Source organism: Podarcis pityusensis (genome assembly GCF_964106645.2).
Source record: "Podarcis pityusensis genome assembly, chromosome: 2".
Classification (NCBI taxonomy): domain Eukaryota; kingdom Metazoa; phylum Chordata; class Lepidosauria; order Squamata; family Lacertidae; genus Podarcis; species Podarcis pityusensis.
This window is the reverse complement of record NC_138029.1, coordinates 67,182,540-67,189,880: the sequence shown is the minus strand read 5'-3', so window position 1 is coordinate 67,189,880 and position 7,341 is coordinate 67,182,540.

The following is a 7,341-nucleotide window of genomic DNA, read 5'->3' as shown; positions in this document are numbered from 1 at the left end:
AGACTGAGCATCACAACCCAGTTTCACAAAGAGCCTTTGGTCATCTCTAAAATATATATTTGCCAAAGATAGCTCTATACACTTTCTATTTTTCATTAGGAACAAAAAGACTACACAGTAGTCTGATGGCACCCTCAAGAGCAGCATTCATCCTCAAGTTATTTAATTTCCCTCTATTTTCCAGTTCACCAAGTATACACACTCTGGTTATATTATCCCTAATCAGAATGAAAATGAGGTCACAGTGTTCTAAAATAGTTGCTGCTTTGAAGAACTCTGTAGTCACTTCTACTTTTTGTCTTTAACTTTTCCAAGACTTCATTCTGCCCCCTCAATTGCACTTTTTGGCTTTCAAGCGCTAAAACTAATAATCATCACCATCATCCTTGTGCCGGAAGGTCCAAGGACAGGTTACCTAATGTGAAGAGACAATTAAAGCAGTTTTAAAAACCCACCCAGGACTCCAAGACCAATAATCCATACAATACACTTTAGGGAGAACACCAAAACTAATTCTTCAGTTTTCAATTGCAGTACTTACCTTGTTTATTGCAGGGTGTAACATTTTCTGCAGATAAACAAATGAAGACCCACGAGTCTAAAGCTATGCAGTCTTTTAATTAGTCATTTGCAATTATTGTTGTTGTTGCTGATATTATCTATTAGTGCAACCAATGTACATGATTCTTTATTGCATAAAATAAGTAAAACAGGTCCTGCCTCTTGTAAATTTCCAGTCTAAATTTGGAAGGAGGGCCAGGATTTGAACCGCTGACCTTCAGATCAGCAAGCCCTAGACTCTGTGGTTTAACCCACAGCGCCACCCGCATCTGGCTGGTAGAAAGTATAGAAAAAGGGAAGGTAGCCCTGGAAGGTATCTAGAAAGCAATTCATCATCTCAGGTGGGGTCATCAAATACATTTCCTCTCTCACTTGCCTTCATGATTCAAATTAACTAGGAACTAATGGAAAAATTAATCAGAAGCTATTTCATCCATCTCATTCCTGGAAAGGCAGGTGAACATTAAACATTAAATTTTATGATGAAATTGAGATGCTGTACAAATACAGTTAATTAAAGTTTTAGAACAGCATATTATTTTAATTTATAAAAGGAAGTTCCATTGAATACGTGCTCTAAAGAGTGTAAGAAATGAGAACCCTTGAATTCTCCCTCGCACAGCGTAATGGGATTAATTTCATATCCACCATCTCAAATGCATGGCACATTAATGAAATGATAAATGAGCTGAGAGATGTGTCTCAAGAGCAAAGACTAAATAAAACATTTTTGAGCCGTGGCACTTGGACATCTGAGGAGCAGATACTGCTGTGAATAGCAACCAGGCAGTGTTTTTAATGACTGCGAGAGAGCTTGTTACTGATTGTCTGTTGGTTTTATTTTACATATTATCAAAAGCTTAATAATATCCTTGGATAAGGCTGGGGTTCATCTAGTTCAGTCTTGCCCAAATTGGTGCCCTCCAGATGTTTTGCACTACAATTCCCACCAGCCTCAGCCAGCAGAGCCAATGGTCAGGAATAATGGGAGCTGTGGGCCAAATCTGGAGGGCACCAGAATGGGAAGGCTGATCTAGTTCAATGTTCTCCCCAAAGGCTTATTAGATATCTTTTGGGAAGTTTAGAAAGAAAGAATATAAGAACTGTTCTGCTGGATCAGCCAAAGGAGCTAACTAAACTAGTAATCTGTTTCCAAAAAAGACAAGCCAAATATCCATGGGAAGTTGTTTGTGCTGTATTATTTGGTGAGAGGCTGCTTCCATAACAGAGGTACAGCCAATTGTATAGTAGACAAATAGTCAATTAGCCTAATGAAACAATGAGAAAATAGGTAGCCTATTGAATAATGGATGCCCATGAGAATGCAGGCAACTTTAGATTCAAGAATGATTCATTGGCTCATGGTGGACACTGCTTGTTCTCATAAATCATATCAGAAGGTGAACCAGGATAACTTACCCACCCATGTGGCAGAGCCTCAAGTTAAGAACTGAGACCTCACTGAAAAAATTGTAAAATGTTCATTCCTGGCACTAAGGTGTCACACTTCTTCATGGCAGTTGGCATGGCTAAAATGTCACCATTGTGATACTGATGGAACAAGCCAAGCTTGCTTCAGCGACTGCTTCTTCTCGTTAGCCAAACCATTGACTTCAATTACCCAAGGCTATGGCCACCTCTTCACTGGATTTCAGTAGAATTGTGGCACTCAGACTTTTGCTGATGGGATCTGGTTTTCTTAATAACTTGAATAATGGCAAGAGTGCTGCTTGCTCTTTGTACAAAAGAGCTTTCCAAAGATGCTCTGCACTAGAATTAGTCATTTGCTTTCTTGACACAGAAGTATTACTTTGACCTTTTGGGAGCTGCACATGGGATTTACATGCACAAATTGTTCTTTTATAAAACTTGTTCATAGTGAATATCAATTCTGGAATGGATATTCCTTGTGGAGGGCTGTGGGGATAAGGTGGCTATTATTTAGGTGCCTGCAGGAAGAAATCTAATCAGCTTGTACCCACCTCCACTATTTCCCCCAATTCAATACACAGGAAATGTTGATATGTGGATGGAGGATAAAGTAGAATTATTTGAAACCAACCTGAAAGCAAACATGAGATTTTGGTGAACTGAGAGAAGCTATATTTTATTTTGCTTGTTACAGATGGACAAAACAGAACTCAGATTGCTTCATAACTTTTTAATCTATAATCAGTGGGCCAACACAGTTCCATCATTGGAATAATGCTGCAAGTCTGACTCTGAGTGCAGAATACTTTATATCTGTCCAAATGTATGAACCTCATCTTAAACACACACACACACACACACACAGAGAGAGAGAGAGAGAGAGAGAGAGAGAGAACAAGTTTCTATTTCTATAGCTGTAGAAATCCTATAAAATACTGTTTATATGATTGCTACCATGGATTTGCCTTTTGAAAATGCTGGATCAGTTTAGAATTTGAACGAAGGATTATTACGTATGCACCAGAATGACTGGCCAACGTTTCTTAAGGGTGAACATAAAATGCTTCTTTATGGGTGCTGATTGTTAAAATGATTAGACTTCCTTAAACATGTTCTGCATGGTTTCACAAATGAGCAGATCATTTTTTGAGAGCTTCCATTAGCTGTTCTTAATGTCTAGGAAATGCTTTGAAAATTATGGTACCATTTGGCCAGTGGGTGCCACTATTTTACTATACTTCAGAAATTTGCAAAGCAGTCAATTGGTTTATAATTTTCCTTACTGTCGCTTTCTTGTCATGTAAATGAGGACAAGAATGGCACAAAAACATACATAGGAGCACATGCTTGGCATTAACTATAGAAAAGGGGTAAGGGTTGTATTCAGCATACCACTCAATAGATTGTTCTGTCAGTGCAAGCATTTTTCCTTGTCCAGTGGAACTATTTCCCCTCTCCTCCCTTGGCTTATTGTTCTGGGGGTTCTCCTGACCCTCCAGTGCAGATTTGGGGGGCTCTGGGAGCGTGTGGGGAGAGACTAGAGGGGAAAGCCCCATTGTGCTAACAGGTATCGTTGCACTGGCTTGCACTAGCACAACAATTTTGTTGAATATAGGCACCAGTACTCGCTCAGTTTTCTGAATGTAATCTATATTAGAAGGCGTACAGAATCTTGCCACTCTCTTCCTTGCTTCTGTCATGATAAAAGGGGGGGGGGACCCACACACACACACAAAATCACCTAAAACCCAACCCTGTGAGTGAATACACAAGCGAATTGTGAACCCAGCTGGAAAAAGTTATCCGCACATTAGCTTCACATTTTTGCTCCTGCTTTTTATAAATTGTTGTACACTCATTGACCTGAGACTCAGTGCAGAAGACAGTATAGAATAAGGTTACCAGATTTTTGTCAAAGAATCCGGTGATACTTTTTTTTTGAAAAGAGAAAAAAAAAAGGGTTTTTTAAATTATTTTTTTAAAAAATTAAGAAGTAATATCTTCTCTTCTGTGGTCTCTTCTGTCACACGGCCTTCGCCTGGGCCCTGGCCTTCTCTCTTGGAGCACTAGCTGCCATGGAGTAGGCTCAGGCCGGGTCTGGGTTTGGCCATGTGTCCTTGCCCTCCCGGTGCTTTCTTACCTCTCCTCAGCAGCAGCGGTGGTGGTGGTGGTAGCGGCGCGGCAAGGTCGGGGCTCCCCTCTTTTTCTACCTCCACTTTCTCGCTCTTCCATCTCCTCCTCCTCTCCTCCTTCTCCCTGCATCGGCTCGGGGGGGGGGGTTACTGGCTCCGGAGCGCCGCTGGGCAGTCGGCCAGGTGCTCTCGCTCCCAGCTCAATTTGGGTCGGGGGGGGGTCCAGCAGCAGTCTCAGCAGCCCAGAGCCAGCCTGGTAGCGCAGTTGGCTCTGGCTGGCTTCAGAAGCTGCTTGCTGCCCACCATTTTGCCTCGCTGGAAGTCGCCATATGATGTGTCTTGTGCCGTTGAACCAATCACACAACATTCATTCCCTACTAATAAATCTACAACACTTAAAATATAAATCCGGGGACATTAAATGAAATCCGGGGACATTCCGGGGATGGATTTTTTCCCCAGGGACAGATTTGTAAATCCGGGGACTGTCCCCGGGAAACGGGGACGTCTGGTAACCATAGTATAAAAATGCCATTTGAAGCACACGTGGTCTCACTTTTGGTAAAAAAGCTGCAGCCATTTCTAGACAAAAATAGCTTGCCCACTGTGGTCTTGGCACTGGTAGCTTCAGGACTGGATGCCACAGTGTCCTCTTTGTGGGGCTTCCCTTGGGCTGACCCCAGAAACTGCAGCTGGTGCAGAATACATCAGCTAGGTTCTTGATTGGAGCACCCCACCAGCAGTGAAGGAATGGTTCTTCCTCAGTGAATGCTCATTGTGAAAGCAGTTTACACCAGCAATTCTCAACAATGGGAAAGAAAACTTTTTTTATAGTCTAATATTTGTTTTTTATTGGTTGGCTTATTATTCTTTTTAAAATTATGGCATGTAAATTGTATCCACCAGAGGCTGTGCATTAAGTATTTTGCACCCAGTTCTATGGAACTCTTCTCCAGTGGAGGTCAGACAGACCCCTTGTCTTCAGCCTTCAGCACCTCCAGAAGACTTTTTTTGTTTTGTTCCACCAGGCATTTCATTTTTATGGTATTGAGTTTTTGTACACTTAGAGATTAATGTGACTAAACACCATATAGAGTGTGGGTGGTATTTTTTGAATGTGTTTGGAAGGAAAGTAAACATGAAGATTTCTGTTGCCCTATGGCCATTAAGTGAATAACAACAAAAAGTAAAATGTTGCCCATTGTGTCTTGCTAACATATGAAGTGATAAAAACAGAGTTTGACACCTCTCGTTTTCCATTGAGGAAGTGATAACAATCTCTGAGAGAACACCCCCCCCCCTTCTTTTTCAGCAGCAGGAAGTGGGAAGACGTCCAAAAACAGATATTTTAACCCCTTGAAGAGATGAGGAACAAAAATATACGTCCCATAATAGGCCATACAGCAGCGTTGCTTAGTTGTGGGTCCTTTTACAGGGTACACCATGGGGAGGGGGGAGCTACAGCTTAAAATAATACAGGAGCTTTGTGGGTGGGTTTCTGATCTGCTGTGCTCAAAGTACAATTCTTTCCCATGGGTGGAATGTCTTTCTGAACACCTTTTATTTATTCATGTATTTGTTTATTATGGAGCCCACCTATTCTCCTGAATAATATGCAAACACTCCTGGGCCCTGGAACCCTTTTTTAATTAGTTTGGAAAGCAGCCGGTGTTCAATGCTTTAATCAATTGCAAACTGCTGAAGTGTGGAACTCCGAGCAGTGTACCATGAGTCAGGGGTCCAGCATGTGGGATAACATTATTGTTCTTCCCATAATTTGCACTCAGCAAGAAGTGAACAACAGCTAAAATAGCAATAGGCTCCCAATAGAGAGCAGTCAATCCCATCCCAATGGGGTTTTATTCTAAATAGCATCAAGATAATTAAACCTGACAGAGGTGAGAGACATAAATCTGGTTTCTGCTGGGATAGTTTGTTTGAGTTGGTGTTTCTTAACTTGTTTCAAATTGGAGTTGGAATACTATCACCATAGCTAGTACTTTGTTGGCTCCATTGCTGGGCTAACTTCTCGCATTAAAATTCTCCTCAGCGTGGGCTAAAAATGGCAGAATTGACCATTTAAAGGATCTTCAAATTAAAAGCAGGACTGTTGTGGCAAGCGTCCTTTCAAGATAAATCGCCAGGGGCAGCAGATCCTGATGTAGATCTTTATTCTCCCCTTGTTCCTGCTGTAGATCTTCACTCACCCCTTCTTTCAGGGTGGGGAGGAGGACACCATTTTGTGGTTTGCCTCAGGTGCCGAAATGTATTTGGGTGGACCTGCTGAAGTGGATAAGCAGCTGGATAGAAGACCATGAAGCCCCACAATGAGATTTCTAAAGGAAGGAATAGGATGTAAGCACAGCCAATCAATAATAATGAAAAGTGGTAGGTGAACAAAACACGTTCCTAAAATGCTGTACAAAACCACAATGTTGGCAATGATGTGGGAGATTTGTGAACAGCATGTCCTGCAGTTAGTTGTCGCTGTTGGTGTTTGTTAGCAGCTCCACGCAGTGACTCTGAAGATCACGGATCTGGCTCGGGAGGGTGTGTGCGTGTTAAATGGTTTTCAGAGACATGCTCATTCATAATCCAGAGCAGGCTACAGCTAGGAGGAATGAGAGTATGCATGGTTTACTCAACCCTTTCTCATACTCTTTTCAGTTCAAAAATTTGTATTCTTGCATGCTTGCTGTGAATACCTGCGTGCTCAGGCTTTCTGAGTGAAAGACCCCTTCAAAATGTTCCCCTAATAAAGAGCTGTAGCAGAAACAATACTTACCATGTGAATGGATATCACCTGCATGTGAATGGGTATCAAGACTGCCTTCTGCTCAAGTGATTGGGGAAAACCTTTGTAGGCAGAAGAGTATCTTTGGCGTGTTGGAGCCCCTGAACTGAAAGCAAATACAGTGGTACCTCAGATTACAGATGCTTCAGGTTACAGACTCCGCTAACCCAGAAATAGTACCTGGGGTTAAGAACTTTGCTTCAGGATGAGAACAGAAATCACACGGTGGCTATTAGCTAAAGTGGTATCTCAAGTTAAGAACAGTTTCAGGTTAAGAACGGACCTCCAGAACGAATTAAGCTCTTAACCCGAGATGCCGCTGTAGCTGGGTTGGCAGCAGCAAAATAGGATATAAAGTTTAGGAGCAGCTGCATACATTTAAATTCCTTTGAACTCAGTACAAGTGAATGCACATCCACATAA